Raw genomic sequence first — 17,388 nt, forward strand, 5'->3', positions numbered from 1 at the left:
CTTCGGCCCAGGGCATGATCTTGGAGTCGCGGGATCAAGTCCCACGTCAGGTTCCTTGCATGGAGCTTGCTTCTCCCTCTGCCTGTGTCTCCACCTCTCTGTGTGTGTGTCTATCATGAATAAATAAATAAATCTTAAAAAAAAGGGGAATAATTCTTAAAAAAAAAAAAACCAATGAACTTAATGTCTGTATCCACCTAATAACAGAGGGTATAAACACAGAAGAGAAAACTGGCAACCCTGACAGGACACTTAAATCCACAATTTGGACAGGAGATCCTAGTCCTCCTCTGGGTACAAAACAGGACACGTGGGATCCCTGGGTGGCGCAGCGGTTTGGCGCCTGCCTTTGGCCTAGGGCGCGATCCTGGAGACCCAGGATCGAATCCCACATCAGGCTCCCGGTGCATGGAGCCTGCTTCTCCCTCTGCCTGTGTCTCTGCCTCTCTCTCTCTCTCTCTCTCTCTCTCTCTCTCTCTGTGACTATCATAAATAAATAAAATTAAAAAAAAAAACAAAAAACAGGACACATAACAACAGGTGAACCACCTGTGAACCGGTGAGACCACACTGGCACTAAGAGACCACTCCACCTTCGGACAACAAAATACACCTCCCTCCTATGTGCACGTGGGACATTCACCAAGATAGACTATGTGCCGAAATGACTATGTGTCATTGAAAATGTCTCAGTAAGTTTAGGGGCAAAGGGGGGCCAGGGAGCACAGTGGTTTGAGCATCCGACTTTTCGTTTCAGCTCAGGTCGCGATCCCCCCTCCGTGCTCAACGGGGAGTCTGCTTGAGAGTCTCTCCTTCCCTCTGGCTCTCTCCCAGGCGAGGCCGTGCACTCCATTTCTTTCCCTCAAAAATAAATCTTTAAAAAAAAACTGAAATAAATAAAATGTTTCACTAAGTTTAAGAGAATTTGAATCACGCCCAGTGGAATCAACACAGTCTGATATAAATATAAAAGATCAATGAAACAGAATAGAAAGTCCAGAATTGGTCGATTGATTTTTGACAAAGTGGCCAGGTTATTTCAATAGGGAAATCACAGTCTTTGCAACAATGGTGCTGGGACAACTGGATGTGTGTTTGGAAAACAAAACAAAACAAAACAAAAAACCTGGACTCTTACATAAGACATAAAAATGAATTCAAAATGAATCATAGAGCTAAATGTAAAACCTAAAACTATAAACCTTGCAGAGGAAAACACAGGACATTCTGTGCCACCCTGGGGAGGCGATGTTTTCTTAGAACAGCAAAGGTGTGACTCACAAAAGAAAATGCGATAAATTATATTTCATCATAATTAAGTACGTCCGGTCTTGAAAGGCATTCTTAAGGAAATGCAAAGGCAACGTGTAGATCTGACAAAGGACTCGCATCCAGATAAACTCTGACAAATCAATACAAAAACACCAAACAAAAACAACCCCACCTCAGTTAAATATGGGCGAAAGCTCTGAACAGACCCTTGACAAAAGAAGCTGCACCGATGCCCACGAGAAAAGACGATCAACTTCCTTAGCCAGGCAGGAAAACGCCAATTAAAACCAACAGAACAGAACAAAGACCCCAGAACCAAACTCACAGATGCAAAGCTGCGGGAAATGGACGGTCTTTTCCGTCGCCCGTGTGGGGCCGTTGGCTATCCCCGGGAAAAACGTTAATCTCAACATTATGGCAGCCCCAGAAAGTAGTGATTCCGCGTGGGCTGTAGAACCCGAGCAGAAGGTCTCACGGCAAAGCTTCCAGCAGATAAATAGGAATGACTTTGGGGGAAGGGAAACAAATCCTAAGCAGCACAGCGAAGGCGCTGGGCCCACGGGGTATGGCTGAGAAAGTGGTCTAGGTCACGGCGAAGAGCCTCCGCTCCCCAGAAGACCCCGCGAGGGAGCCAGCCGTCAGGCCACGAACCGGGCGGAGATGTGCAACGCGCTGGCCGAACCAAGGCCTCCTCCCCAGAACGCACGAAGAATTCTTGCAGACCAGAAGGAAAAGACAGACAACCCAGTAGAAAAACGGGCAAGACTGGAGGGCGCAGTCTGTCAAGCACGACTCTTGATTTTGGCTCAGCTCACGATATCAGGGTCATGGGATCGATCCCTTCCTCAGGCTCCGCGCTCAGCGGGGAGTCTCCTTGGGATTCTTTCTCCCTCTGCCCTTCCCCCCACTCCTGCCTGCTCTCTCTCTCTCTCTCTCTCTTTCTCGCACGGCCAGCTCAGCTGCAGGCACAGACCCTCGGGGAGCGGAGGGGCTGCGCCTCGTCCCGGGGACACGTGTGTGGCCACCTGGGGAAAATGCCTCAAGCCGCACACTTACAACTTGCACTCCTTCTCGAGAGAGACTTTAAAAAATTCTCCATGAAACTGAAATGAGGAAATGGCAGACTTCATGGCCACAGGTTTGAACCTTCAGACGGGCAGGACCCACGTGCAGAGGAGCGCCGTGCCAACGCCGCACAAGGAGAAGCGGACTCTCCATGGTTGTGTCGTGGTTGAACAATGAAAGCCGTATTCACGGCCTTTCCAGCAACATGACTCCAGCCCCCCACCCCCGGGACCGTACTACGCATTCCAGGAAGAGACAGCGCTGGGGACACCCTGGCATGCCTGCCTGGGCCTGGGGACACCCCTTCTCCAGACGCCCACACTGCCGGGGACCAGGGGGACAAGCCCCCCCTGCCAACCACACAGGCGCCCGCCCACCCCCGCCAGCCCCGTGGGGTGGGCACCCCGCTTCGGGGACCGGGCAGGTCCTTGTCCCTGTGGAGCACATGGGGGCCCAGTCCCTGCAGGAGCGTGGGTTGGGCTACTGCACTCTGGCCAAGCTGCTATGTGGCCCTGAGCAAGGCCGTCCCTTCTCCGGGCCCTGATTTCCCCGTGGGCGTCTGAGGGCTGCTGCGTGTGCCCAGGAGAACCAGAGGGCCTGCCAGGGCGGGGGCACAGGGTGGGGACACAGAGTGGGGACAGCCCTGCCTCCGACTCCCGGCCTCGCCTCTTCTCCACGAGCCTGCTGCCCCCGCACAGCAGCTGACGCCGACGGCGGCTGACCCTACTCTCCGGCCTCAGTTTACCACCCAGGCCCCCCCAGGCCCTTACCCCCAACCCTGGGGTGGGGGGTCGCCGTGTGTTAGCAACAAGGAATGAGAATGCCCAGCCTGGAAGAGGGAGCCGCTTGCCCAGGGCGGCCACCTGGGGCGGGGCGCAGGGGCCGGCTGAGTCCCAGGGAGGCAGCACTCACACCACGGCCAGCCCAGCACACAGGGGACCCACAGGGGCGAGAGGAGGGTGTGCCCCGGGGAGGGGCCAGGGGCTTGGGGAGCCTGCCAAGCTCACCGCCGCCCAGCGCCTCCGCGGCCGCAGCCCTTTCTGTGAGTCAGACAACAAAACAAGATCCCGGTGGCCGCCCTCTCCCGGCAGGCGACCCGGAGAGGTGGGGGGGGGGGGGGAGTCCCACAGGCCTGGGACAGGACCCCCAGGCAGGGCCTCCAGCCGGCAGCCAGGCCGGGGGAGGGGGCCCACCGCAGGGAAGGCTCCCGGGCAGGGCAGGGATCGCCGGCCCTGAGAAGCTGCACCCCCAGATCGACCCCGGGGTGTCTCACGGGCGCGAGGGCCAGGGCGTAGGGAGCGGCGGTGTGGAGGTGGGCGCACACCTGCACCGGGATCCTGGGGACCCAGGCAGGCCCAGAAGCCCACTGCCCTGCTCCTGCGGGCCAGCGGGCCAGCTGCAGTGCTCGTACCCGCACCCGCACCCGCAGCCGCTGGGCGGTGAGGAGCAGGCCCTGGAGGGGCGGGCCCAGCCCGAGGCCACCGGCTGGAAGGTGGGGCTGCAGGGTTAAGCCCCGGGTCCCTGGGCGCCCCTCAGAGCCACCAGCTGGCCCCAGCCTGGCCCAGGGTCACACAAACAGGAAGGAGGAAATCCTGCCTGCTGCGGGGCAGAGCTGCCAGGGGCCTGCCGGCCTCGGACCTGCACCCCGGGGCGGGAGGCCAAGGCACCCCAGGATCCCCCAGAGCATCGTCCTGCCGGGCCCTGCGACCGGAGGGCCCCCCTCGGCCGTGAGTGCAGGGGCAGCGTCCTGTCAGCCTGACCCGGGCCCTGCCCCCTATGGCCCCACAGATGGGCTCTGTGGGGACTCGGCTCAGCAGCCACATCGAATAATGACTACTAATACTTCGGGGCGAGCCAGGGACTCTCAGGCAGCCCCCCACCAAGTGGGGGTTCTCAGCGGCAAGTGTGCTTAACCAAAGCCCAGTTTGCATGGAAACTGGCCGCCCTCCAGAGGGGCCAGGGACGGTGGGCGCATTTGCATGTCACCAGGGCAGTGGTGGGCCTGGGAACGAGGACACTGGCAGGAAGGGGAGCTGCAACCTGGACCGGCCGTGGCCTCAGAGATCCAGTGGGGCGTGTGTGCCTGCGCCTGGGACCCTCCCCAAGCACAGCGCACAGTCCCCCAGCCACCCAGGGTGCCGCGGGGCAGGACCCCACGAGGCAGGCTCACCCTCGGGCCTGGAGCCCAGTGGCCACACAGGCGCACGGCACGCTCAGGCCTCACCCCAGCCTGGAACTGCGCGAGGAAAGTGCTGGGCTGGGCTGACTGGTCATGAGACCTGCAGCCTTCCCACAGCAACAGCCGGCAGCGAGGCCCTCCCAAGGTAACTGCGCGGGGAGGCCAGCTCGGCTCCCGCTTCTGCCCCCAAGGCCCTCGCCTGGCCCTCGCCTGGGCGGCTGGGCCTGGGAGTGAGGGCTGGCACCCCCCGCAGCCACACCCCTCCCGCTGCTGCCTGGACTTTCCAGGACTTTTGGGTCACCCTGCAGCGCCCCCAGACCGTGCACAGCCCCCCCACCGCTGCCTGGGCCCAGACCTTCCAAACTGCGCTGCAGACCAGCAGCCTCCCCAGCCCCGGCACCTCGCTCTTCCACCCCGGCCAACTCTCAGACCAAGCCTGGCCACTGCCCCCCTTCCTCTCTGGTCCCCAGCACTCAGAGCCCTGCACACAGTAGGTGCATAATAAGTGCCAGTGCAGAGAGGAGATGGGGAAAGAAAGAGGAGGCGCGGGGCAGCTCTCCTGGGAAGGGGCAAGTCCACGGGCCTGAGGGTGCCGCCGAGCTGTGGGGCTGGGAGGATCCTTCTGAACCTGGAGAAACCGAGGCAGGCACGCCGGCCTCCGACTCCAGAGGGCCCAGCAGCCAGGACGGGAGTGGGCCTGAGCCTGTTTCTCTCTCTGAGCTGAAAGGCCGGTACCCTGGAGGTCCTGCCCACCGCTGCCCACCTGCCCCGCTGCAGGGGAGCCTGCACTCGCTGGAAGCGCCCGCCCCAAACTCCTGGGGTCTCCAGTGCACCAAACAAGGATGGTGGACGTCACCTGAGGAATCCTCCCCGGCCACATGGTCCCACCTTGGGGACCTGCCCTGGGATGGCGATGGCTGTGTTGGTGCCCTCGGCCACCACGACCTGGTGGCCCGTCCCACCAACGTGGGCTTGGGATGAGGCAGGGCAGGGGCTCTGGGAGATGACAGCCCGCAGCCCGCAGCCCGAGCCCCCACCCGGCCCCCACAGGCCTACTGGGTGGTGAGGGGTGCAGGTACCCTAGGGCTGAACCCCGGGAAGGGGGCTGGAGGCTGGGAACAGGGGGCAGGGGGCAGGGACAGGGGCAGGGGCAGGTACAGAAGACAGCTGCAGTGGCTTACCCAGGTCGACGTCCTCCCAACTTGCCCAGAGTGAAGATCCCAGCTGGCGCTCCCTCCGCTGCCCTCCTGGGTCCCTCCCCTCCAGAGCCCCGGCTCCGGCTCCGCTGCCCCGCCCTGGCCTCCTCCTCGCTGGCCTGGAGCCCCACCAGGGGGCTGGGCGGCCCCCTCACAGGCCCGGAGCCGGGCCAGGCCCCTCCCCCAGAGTGCCCCCCCCCCCCCCCAGCCCAAGCAGCTGACTGGGAAAGGAAACGCCCGCCTGGGGATGTCTGAGTCACTACCACCCGCCAGCGCAGTCCAGTCCGGTCCTGCTGTGTAGACAGGTAGGCAGCCGCAGATGTCAGATAGGATTCCCCCACCCCCGCCAGGCTGTTCGTTGGCCCCGTGCCTCAGTTTCCCTGTACGTGCAGGGACAGAGGCTGGAAGCTGGCCAGGCTGGGGGCACAGAGAAGGGGAGGCACAGCCCGAGGGGTACCCAGGCCCTTCCAAGAGAGCCCCACGCGGGGTGCTAACGCCTGCTCCACCTGCGACGTCGGGGCGACACGGCGCGTCAGGCTGTACTGAGACCCCTGCCCAGGGCACAGCCAGCCCCTTCCCCGGCAGAGACCACCGAGGCCGGAGCAGGACGAGCCCGAGCTCGCCGCGGCCCGGGCCAGTGAGTGACCTTAGGTCTGCCCGTGCCCCTCGGCGTGCACCCCGCCACCCTTGCAGCCCCTCAGCCAAAGCTCCGCAGCAGCCTCCGCCCAAAGCGGGGGCCTCCGACGAGCTGGGCGCCGCCGGGCCCTGGACCCCGCGTGTATGACCCGCGCCCGCGTCACCGGGGCCTGAGGGGGAGCTGAGACGCAGCCTCTCTGAGCCTGAAGACCCCAGCTCTGCCCTCCCCGAAGCGCCAACTGCCTGGCCTACCACCTCCTGTCACCTCCCGGGACCCCCAGGACCCAGCCCCCAGCCCAGGGGCCCAGGGGGCGGGTGGGAGGACGCAGTCTGGCTCCCCGGCCCCTCCAGCTCCCGGAGCCCTGGCAGGCCTGGGCAGGACCGCGCAGCCTGTGCCATCAGCAGATCTCTTGCTGGATCCCGAAGCCGCCCCGCCCTGCCCCAGGGCCCTGCGGGGTGGGGCTCAGCTGGCTGCTGGCACCTGCACCCAACAAGCAGGTCAGAGCAGGCCCGCCCAGCTGAGGGACCCAGCCTGGGGTTCCAGGGCAGTGAGGGGTCAGGCCCAGCCCTGGGGAGGTGGTGGTGGGATGGCTTCACCCCCACCCCTGCCCGCCACCCCAGGCCCGATCGGCAAGACAGCCACTAACTGGGGGCTCTGGGGACAGCCGAGGGCAGCGAGCCCCCCATGGGGACACGGAGGGGGTGACAGTAAGGGAAGGCACCTGGCCGCTCAGGGGGATCCCAGGTACACAGAAGGCTCTAGCCCGTCCCGGGGCCAGGGGTGCTCTTGGGTCAGGGTGGGCGAGAGGCCCAGGGTGGGCCCCCAGTCCAAGAAGGAGGTGCCGTACCCAGGCCTCTCCCAGCCTCCCCCTCTCTAAAAATTTAACGGTCACAAATGACTCTATTTACAGTGAGCCGGGAAAGCTGGCCAGGCCGGCTGGCGGTGACCTCACCCCTCCCACAGCCCCAGACAGTTCTCACCTGGGAACTCGCTGCCTGGCACCCCACGGCTCTCTCATCGCCCCCAGGCCAGGGCTGAGCCCAGCCGGAAGGAGGCTGCTGCGGGTTCAGAACGGGCCACGCACTCCTCTCTCCAGCCCGGGACCCCAAGCCCACAGAGCCACTCGTCCCCCTCCTCGGGAACCCCACTGCCCCCCAGCCATCTGGCCCTGGAGCACATGGGCCCCCACCTCGGCAGCCAGAGGGAGATGTGGCCAGGTCGCCCCACGCTGCGTGGCCTGCAGGCTGGGCCCGCCCCCGCCCCCTGACACCCTGTGCTCTGCTCCCCCCGCCCCCACATTGCCACCCCTCACCCCCCACCCCTGCCGCACCCAGGCTCCCTGCAGACTCCCAGTGAGCACATGCAGCTTGCTCTGCCCAAAGCGCTTTCCCAGCTCGGACCCTGGACTCCCTCCCCACAGGCAGCTGCCCGCAGCCCTTGGCAAGCGCTGTGTCCGGGTGAGGCCCCTGCAGACGGGAGGTGGGTGCCAGCAGGACCTGCAGATGTGGGGGCCAGCCGGGGGCACCGGTCAGGCAGGGACTCAGGCTGGAGGCTCAGGGCTCTGGGTCCAGGCCACCGTGACCTTGTAGGGCCAAGCGTCAGGGGCCGCCCTCCATACCTTGCCCCTGTGCTGGTGTCCAGTCCCACAGGGGTCATACCTGGCTCTCCTGCAGGTAAGGGGCCCCGAGTAGGGCCCCGCCCCATTGCCTCAGCAACCAAGGACCCCACCCGCCTGGTCCCCGGCCCCAGGTGGTGCTGGGCCAGCTGAAGGGTGTCTGCTGACCTGCCACACCAAGGGTCCTGAGATCCAGGCCGTCCAGCACACGCCTGCCAATGCCCACCTCACAGGCAGTCCTCGCTCAAAGCCCCCTGCACCCTGGGCTGCTGCTCAGTGTCACCACAGGAATTTGGGGGCTGGCAAGAGCTGGGCAGGGGCTGGGCAGGCCCACGGGCAGCTGATAGTGAATCAGCTGGGGAGGTGGCCAGGGCCAAGCACGGCATTCTCAGGAGATGTGTCACAGAGGAGCCCCCGGGGGCTGGTGCCACCCAGGAGTAAGGCCTGCCGGGGAGGGAGCTGCTCCTCCAGGGGTCCCGCACGTGGCCTAGTGCCCTGTGGGAGTGGGAGGCCATCCTCTGCCCCACCCAGGAGGGACCTCGAGCATGCATGGGAGACAGAGGTGCAGGGCCGGTGGGGGCGGGGGATGCAGAGCGCCCACACCTGATGCAGGCAGCCCATGGTCTGACCCCCACCAGGGGCTTGACCCCCAAACAAAGGGGACACGACCTGGCCCAGCGGGCCTGAGCCCCGGGCCTCCCGCCCAGCAGACAGCAGTGCCCACCAGTGCGGGGGCAGCCCCTCCAGCAGAAGCGGGTGTTGGCAGGGCAGGGAGGCCCGCACAAGGGCCCCAGGGCTCCTGTCCCCAGCCGCTCCTTTCTGAACCTCCACTGTCCCTTCAGCACCGGGCACCCGCATCCGGGGCTGTGTCCAGGCAGGCGCGCCGAAGGGCCCTTCTCAGGACTCCTGCCCTGGACCCCAGCGTCCACCCCGCAGGCAGGGGCGGCTGGCTGGGAGCCAGTCACCTGAGGGGGTTCCTCTCGACAACGGGGAGGGGGGCCCATGGCACCCCCCCACCCACACGGGTCAGCACAGGGCGGGAAGCGGGGTGGGAAGAGGGGGCTAGTGGGCTGGGCGTGGGCGGGGCCACCACTTGCCGCCCCCCTGCCCCAGCTCCTGGGACCTTTCCATTAGAGAAAGTGTCTCTAACTATTAAATATTTACCCCAGTGAGCTGGACCCTTGGCTCCCAGCGGCCGCGGCTTCCAAAAAAAGATAAACAAAGGGAAGCCTGGAGGTAGAAGCAGGAGCTGGGCGGGGCCCGGCCCATGGGGAGGCTCCGGGGAGGTCGGGCGCACACGGGGTCCCACCGTGCACCCAGCTAAGAGCCCCCCAGCTCTCCCCACTTCCCTGCTGGGCCCCTCTGCCTCTCCATTTCCCCTTCCTCTGCCCGGCCTCACCTCTTCCCATGGGGACTGCCCCGAACCCGTGTGGAGCCCCGAGCGCCCTGGGAACAAACCCCCCCAACCGCTGGCCCCTGCCCTCTCTACCCTTCTTCACCCCTACGCCTATCCCCAGACCCACCCTGTAAATCTGCTTGTTGTCCCCCGGCCAAGGCTCTCCAGGCCACACGCACGTTCCTCCAGGAAGCCCTCTCTGACTCCTCAGTGCAGCCGAGAGGTGCCTGACTCACCTTAGCCGAATAAACAATGGTACAGTGTTCCCTGATGTGTGACCTCCCAGGTCCCAGGGCCCCTGCCAGAGCCCGGGGTGCTCGGTCGCCTCCTCCTGCCTCCACCCAGAGGGCTGTGCTGGGGAGATCTGGGCTTTCATGCCTGGAGCGAGTGGCAGGGCCACCTGCTGGGTCCTTCCCCCTCACACTGACACTTCCTCACCCCCGGGCAGGCCAGCCCCAGGCTCAACCTGAAACAGAAGCCTTCAGCAAAAGGCAGTCATGGGAGAAAGGACTCAGCGAGGGCTGGAGCCTGAGGGTGAGACAGGGTTGGGCCCAGCAATCCTGGGGGCTTCCTGGAAGAGGCAGCTTCTAGCAAGTCCAGGGTAGGAGAGCTCAACCAGATGGAGAGAAGACCCCGCACTCACCACTCCTGGCACACGGGGAGGCAGGGGCTCCTGGGCCCTCCCCCCCCCCACTCTCCTGAGACCCTGGAGCAGTGGCAGAATGTCCAGCTTGAGTTTTCCTACAGGGAGAAGAGCTGGGGTGCTGTCAGGGACACATCTGCCAGCAGCACCTGCGGCGGCTGGGAGAACCCGCCTCACTAAAGCACAGGGAGGGGGGGGAGGCCCAGCCCAAGATGACCTTCACTCCTCCTCCTTGCTGCCGGCTCCTGCCACGGACACTCTGGGCAGGAGGGGGCACTCCAGAGCCCTGCCTGGTGGGGCGGCCAGGCCAGCACCTGCCGGACATCACCGCCCTCGGCCTGCGGTTTGGCCACTCCAGCCGCTGTAGAAGCCAGAAGGCTCGACCTCGACCTCGGTGCAAGGCCCTACCTCACTGCTCCAAGACTCAGCGTCCCTGTCTGCAAAATGGGGACACATCCCTGTGCCACTGGACAACCCAGGGCAAGCTGCCAGCACGGACACTGGAGACACTTGCCACCCGCGCCGGCACTTGGCCTCTCCGCCCGGCCTCTGCTGTGGGCGGCCGTGCTCACTCCCGTTCACAGGTGCTAGTCGCAGCCCACAGACCCCTGCAGCCCCAAGCCCAGGGCCCTGCAGAGGCCACCAGCCCCGTTCAGAGGAGGGAGGCCACTGCAGGGAGGCCCCACATTGCGATGAGCCTGGGAAGGGCCCCAGACTTACCACGGCCCCCCACAAGAAGAGACCACACAGACTCTCCTTCATGGTGGGCCCTCCCTGGACCTCGTGGGGGCTTATCAGAGTGGGGATGGGAGGGGGGCTCAGGCCAAGTCAGGGGCCTCAGGGGCAGGGCAGGGGCCCGGGGCAGGAGCTGGGGGCTCCCTGTCAGTCCAGCTGCCCAGGACCCACCTCTGCCTTGGGAAGAAACTGGCTGCCTCTGAGGGATGGTGGGGAGGCGCAGCCGCCAGGCCCAGCCTCCCAGTGCGGGTGGGGCAGGGCCTGGGGACCCGCACGCTGGACGGAACCCCCAGGGGCTCTGATGCACTAGGTCTCCTACCCACGCCCCGTGACAGCCCCTGACATTCCCTACGGGCTGCCCCACAGGCCGGCCCCAGGTCAAAGCAGAGAATAAGGGTCTCAACGGGGGAGGGCTGTCCCGACCAGGCCGTCTCGAGGCAGACGGGTGGAGGGGGTGGTCTTGCACCCTGTATCCCGGGCGCCTCTGGGCAGCCTGGGAGTGAGGGTATAGGCCGGTGGGAGATGCTGGAGGCAGAGCAATGGCCCCACGTCCCTCTGCCCCTCTCCTTTCCCTGTGATACAGCAGATCCCCAGGGATGCGGGCCAGGGCCGCCACGGTCAGGAGGAGGGGGCTGGGGACCCACAGCATCTATCATCCTCCCAAGCAAGCTTGTTCAGGGAACATCCCTGGGCCGAGGGAGGCCCTGACAGGAGGCCAGCTGGTGTTCAGCAGACAGACGGGCAACAGAAGGGACCATGGGGACTCCCGCTGCGGCTGCAGGGGCGTGCCCAGGCCAAGGGGCAGCCCTCCCCCTCTGCATCGGCAGCACCATCATCATCTTCCTCCTCTGCGTTCCTCAAGGAGTGGGGTCCGGTCTGCGCCACTGCAGCAAGGCCCAACCCTCCTTGCTGGCAACCGGCCAGATGCCCTGGGCGTGGCTGCCGCATCCCTGACCCAGAGCTGGGATAACTGCCCCTGCCTCACCCCACCTGCCCCCCAAGACTCTGAGACACGCAGACGCGGGAACCAGACCTCGAGCGGGGACAGACAGATGACAAAGCACCTGCTTCCCATTCTGCGGGCAGAGGCGAGGGCAACACCCACCTTCCCTTGCCCGGCACCGGGGACTCCGTGGCCCCTCACCCAGCCGCAGCCCTCGGGGCCAGCCCTGCCTGCCCCGCCGCGCCAGGGAGCCAGCCACACTGTGGACCCACCCAGCCCTAAGTCCGTGGTCCTCCGGCCCCAGAGCAGGGCCCCGGGCAAGCCTGGCTGCAGGTCCCCGTGCCAGGTGACCCACGGCCCCCACGCCCCACTCACACGCGCCGCCTCGCCGAGCGGCGCCTCTAGGGACACGGGGCAGTGACAGGGAGGGAAAGCCAGGCAGGGAGAGTGACAGAGGCGGGAGCGACAGAGGGAGTGGCAGGGATGAGTCAGCGACCCCGAGACGGTGAGCGGCAGAGATGGGAGAGCGAGGCAGGGCCAGGTGAGAGGCGCGTGCGGGGGGCAGCAGGCGGGAGGAGGCGCACCGCTGCCGGGGGCTCCGGGCCAGGAGGGCAGCACCACGTGGAAACAGTCGCACATCGCGGCGCCGGGCGGTGCGGGCCGGCGGGCCCGGCGCGTCCGGTCGCGGGTCTGGGCTCGGCGCGCGGGCGGCCGGGGAGCCGGGAGGGCGCTGCCGCGGGCGGCCGGCCTCGACTGCGGACCCCGCCGGCGCCCGGGACCCGCCGCCGCCCCGCCCCGCCCCCTCCAGCCCATTGGCTGCCGCGCCCCGGCCCCGCCCCCCGGCCCCGCCCCCGGCCCCGCCCCCTCCGCCCTCCGCCCCCCGCCCGGACCGCGCGCCTCGGGCCGCTGCCGGGCAGGGGTCCCCGCGGGGGCGGGGCCCGGGGTCACAGGGGCAGAGGGAGCCCGAGGGGCGACGGGCCGGAGAGCCGACCTCCCGGCCCCGCCCAGGGGCTCGCAGTCTAGACGCTGCTCTGCCCGGGAGCGCGCCGCCGCGGTTGGGGTGCGCGGGGGGTCCCAAGGGGCCGTCCAAGCTGGGACCCCAGGAGTGTGCGGGAAGAGTGTTCCCTCGAGGCCACAGAGGGCCCAGGCCGAGAATTAGGTGCAGCGGGGCGGGGGGCAGCGAGACCGGGCGGTGGGAGCTGAGGAAAGACCCTCCCCGGGGCGGCGGCGGGGGGCAGGGTGCGTGGGCCCTGCTGGAAGTCGGGAGCCCTGCAAGAGGGAGGGTGGGGCTGGGCCCGGGCAGCAATATGAGGAGGGAGACAAGGCCACAAGGCCCCGGATGCTCCAGAGGGCCTTGGTAAGGACTGGAGTGGGGATGGCTGGGGCCGCTGAGCTCCAGCCTGGGTGTTGTGCAGAACACCACACTCCTTGGGGAACCGGCAGGGAGTGGGAAGGCCCAGGAGAATTCTGTTAACACCAGAATTCGTAGGAGTTCGCTGAGGCCCAGCCTGGCGTAGACCTGAGGAAGGGCACCTTGGAGGTGTGGGTCCCACTGGGGCTGCGGGCGGGGAGCCTGGGCCAGAACAGACCCAGGAATGCATCGCTGTGCCAAGGAGGACCACGCCTGGGCGCCACCTAGGCATGGTGCCCGTGGTGCTGGGACGGACAGGTGGACACACACACATACCTGCTCCTGGAGCAGAGAGAGACGGGGAGCCACTCAGACACAGGGACGCACCTGAGACACACCCAAGACACACAGGTAGACGAGATGACGCACATGTTCACACCAATACACAGATGGGCTTGGATATGTCTCCGTGCACGGAGAGGCGCACACACAGTCCCACCCATGCTGACACAAGTGCACCCGTTGGACCCAAGAGCCCAGGTATGCACAACCGGACACAGACACACACATGCACACACAGGTGCACTCTCCTCCTGGGCCTCCTTGGGGATGCCGGCAGGGCCCAGGTGAGCCTGCCCAGCAGGATGACTCATGTGTGCCAGTTCCCGTTAGCTGGGCTGCAGCCAGGCAGCCTGCCAGCAGCAGGTCCCACAGACATGCACATCACTGCTGGGAAGAGGCTCTGCAGCCTCTCCTCCACGGGGCCCATGGACAACGGGGCACAGCTCTGTCCTTCAGGTGGGGACAATGGGGTGTGGGGTTTTCCCCATGGGCTGGGCAGCATTGCCCTGGAGCCACAGACCCTGCGCCCTCCTCCTTCCCTGGAGTCCTGCCCTGCTCTCTTCTTCTGGGAGTCAGCTGCTCATGGGTGCAGGGAGGGAGCACTTTTTGTGTCCCTGGGTGTGTCCCACATCTGTCCAGATCTGTTGGGATCCCAGCCTGCCCATCCGTGTATGTGAGTCTGGCATTGGGGGCCAGGGAAGAAGGGGCACTTGTCCAAGCGGGGACCTTGGGACACAGACCCAGTTCTGTGTCCCCCCGCCCCATTACATGAGTGACCTTGGCAAAGTGTGTGTCCAAATGAAGCGGTCTCTTTCCATGTGACATATCCTGATCGTCTAGCATGATGCACGTGGGGCTCTGAAGGGCAGAGGGGGATGGGTGGGGAGGCCAGGGAGCCGCCCCACCTAAGCAGAGGTCAGGAGGAGGGGTCTCACATGGCTGCTGACGGAGCAGCCCCCAGCGGGCCCGTGTGCAGCTGGGCGGTCCCTGGGACCCTGACTGGCCAGGGCCTGGGGGGCACCAGGGCAGGGACCCTCCCTGCAGCCACTTCTGCACCCGTCCTTGGTGACGCCTCGGTGGGCTTGCACTGCCCTGCTGGAGCCTCGCTTACCCTGCAGCAAGCGAGTTGGCTCGGCACTGACCCAGGGCCCTAGATCCAGGGCACTCCTGCCCCAGAGGCTGCCCCTCCCGTCTCCTGCAGAAGGCTGGCATCACCTGTTCTGCTCACCCCTGCACACTCCCCGGGGGACCCTGTGGGCCTCATTTCATCTCTAGGAGGGCCTGGCCCCTGTGTAGAGGAAGACGGCCCCTAAGTCGGCCCTCTCCGCCCTGGGCCAGCCAGACTGGGCCCTGCCTCCTGTGTCCACTCCCTCCTCCCACATACGGGGGCCTCAGAAGCCCCAGCCTGGCCCCAGGATCACAGGGTGGGCCCAGGGAGAAAGCTGCTCAGGTGGAGCCTGTGAAGCGCATCCAGGCCTCCCCACTCCCCGCCCGGCCCTCCCGCGAGCCGAAGCCTGGCAGTGAGCCTGCCGCAGAGCCCTGAGCTGCCAGAGCTGCTGTCGTCATGCCCCGAGACAGCCCGGTCCCCGTGGCCCCTCCGGGCACAGATGCCTGCTGGGGAAGGTGACAACAGTTGGACGGCTGAGGAGTCACTGTTCCCCCACAAGCACGGAGCCCTGGGCCCAGCCCGCCCACCCCTGGCCCCCACACGGCCCCCACCACTGAGCGCCGGGAGGGCCGTGGCGGTCGTGCAGTGCCCGGGCTCTCTCCCGTTGGCAGGCACAGGCTTCACCGCCTCCCTGGGACCACCGCGCCGCGGACCCCACGGCCCTCGTGATGCTCGGGGGTCTCCCGAGGCGGACTGCCTGGGAACTGGTGGGGCCAGGGTGACGGGTGGTGGCTGCCGACTCCACAGGCCGGGGTTCCCCAGCAGAGCCCCCCACCCCCACCCCGCGCCCGCTGGTCGCTCTCGGGCCTCTCCGGGCGGGCAGGGATGCCCGGAGCATCAATGATTCATGTCTCCATGCGGCAGCCGCAGCACCATAAGCAAAAATAGCTCTGCCATTGTACCGGCTGCGGCCTGGCCCAGCGCAGAGTCACAACGCAGGACCCCATCAGCCGCCATCTGCCCCCCACCGATCCTCACACAGCAGGCGGAGGGGTTTGCGGCAGCTTCAGGTCTCCTGACCCCTGGCTTCTGACTGCCTCAGTCTCCCCCGAACTGGGTGCCTGCTCCACGCCTGGGGGCAGCGGCCTCCTTGACGTACCCCAATGATCTGGGGCTGAGAACCCCAGAGGAGCAGGATACCTAGATGCTTCTGAGGGCTAAGGACACCTCCTCATCCCTCACCAGGCAATGGCCAGGGGGTGCCAGGCTACTGTGGGGCTCTGGGCCAAGTGGAGGCCGGCCCCTTCCTCCTGTTCAGAGGCTGGGACGTGGAGGCTCAGCTTGGCGGCAGAGAAGCTGTCCCCACCCATGTTGGGCAGGCTGGGGACCAGGGATGGACCAAGGTGTCCCAGGAGGAGTCGGGTGGGGGCATATGGACTCTTCCTCCTGACTACACTGCCTGCACCCCCTCCACGGCCCCTCAGGGCGTCCTGCATGTGTCCCCTGAACTCCTGCCTGGATGGCGCCATGCTCCCCACTGGCCAGTCTCCCCCAGCAGGTGAAGCCTTTTAAATTTGAACAGCTATGTGCCCCGCTGCCCCAGCTGGAGGCCTGGCCCTCGGCTGGTGGCCCCTCTCCTGCCCAGTCTGCCCAGTTGCTGGCTGGAGGAGCCAGGGGCCGCCTGTCGGCTATGTGGGTTACCCCCCTTCACCTGCAGCCAGGGCTGAGCACCCTATGTTGGGTCACCTCTGCCACTTCCTCTGAGTCTGGGCTCCCCCAAGGCAGCACCTTCCTAGTAGCCAAGGGCCACTGGCTTCTACTGGCTTCACATGGCCGCTAACAAATAACCACACAGTGGCTTAAACACACATTCAGTCCCTGCGGTGCTGGGTGCTGGGTGCTGGTAGGGCTGTTTTCCTTCTGGGGTTTCAGGGGAGGTGTACTTCCTCGCCCTTTTCAGATTCTAGGGGCTGCCCCATCCCCTGCTTCCTAGCCCTGCATCACCCTGACCTCTGCTTCTGTCTGTCCGTCTCCTCAGACTCTGACCCTCCTGCCTCCTCCTTGTAAGGGCATCGGGCCCAACAGCATGACCCAGGACTTACTTCTCAAAAGCCTTAATGCAATCATGTCTGTAAAGTCCCCTGTAAGGTGTCGCAGCCACGGGTTCTGGGGATCGGGGCGTGGACATCTCTGGGTGGCCTTGTTCAGCTGCCACAGCTGTAATGCAGACCAGCCCACCTGCACCCTGACACAAGGCCATCCTCACTCTCCACTGCGGCCCAGACAGGGCGTGGGAGACTGCTGAGCTCAGAAGACCTGGTTCCAGCCCAGCAACACCCCCTCTGGGCCCGGGCCTCAGTTTCCCCACCTGCGCACGAGTGCAACACTTCTCGTACCCCTTTCCAGCTCCCTGGACTATGAGGGCAGCAAGGACGATGGATGAGGAGGTCCAAGCAGTGGGCACACAGCAGAACTGCCTGGGACCCACAGTGTCCCTGGGGTGACATCCAGGCAGGAGAGCCGGCATCTGGTCACCTTCCCGCAGGGTCACCCAGGTGTCTGCCGGAGCTGGGTGCTCGCACACTGCCTGATGCACCCCTCGGGAAACAGGGCGGGGGGCCGGACTCTGCTGTCCCGCGGCCGGGGATGATCTCATCTGCTAATTTTCAAAATTAAAATGGTCAGTAGCGGGGAGGGCAGGTGACTCATGCCAGCGGGACAGGGCCCAGGGAGGTCGCGGGGCGGAGACGTGGGAGCACGGAGGGGGGCGGGGGAGCGGGCCGTGCATCCGGGCAGGATGGAGTCCAGTGCACGCATCAGGCTGGATTTCCCGGGCCTGGGGGCGGGCGCGCAGGGAAGGGTCTGGAAGGGCCTGGAAGGGCCGGCAGGGAGGCCCCGGGCGGGTG

The 17,388-nt window shown here is 65.7% G+C and overlaps 1 protein-coding gene across 1 annotated transcript in view; it reads right to left on the reverse strand.

The window, feature by feature from the left end:
- Positions 1-17,388, reverse strand: part of GPR132 (G protein-coupled receptor 132) — a 149,654-nt gene that overhangs the window by 87,430 nt on the left and 44,836 nt on the right. The gene's annotated exons all lie outside the window — the stretch shown is intronic.

The sequence above is a fragment of the Canis lupus genome, chromosome 8, assembly GCF_003254725.2.
Source record: "Canis lupus dingo isolate Sandy chromosome 8, ASM325472v2, whole genome shotgun sequence".
In the NCBI taxonomy this organism is placed as follows: Eukaryota; Metazoa; Chordata; class Mammalia; order Carnivora; family Canidae; genus Canis; species Canis lupus.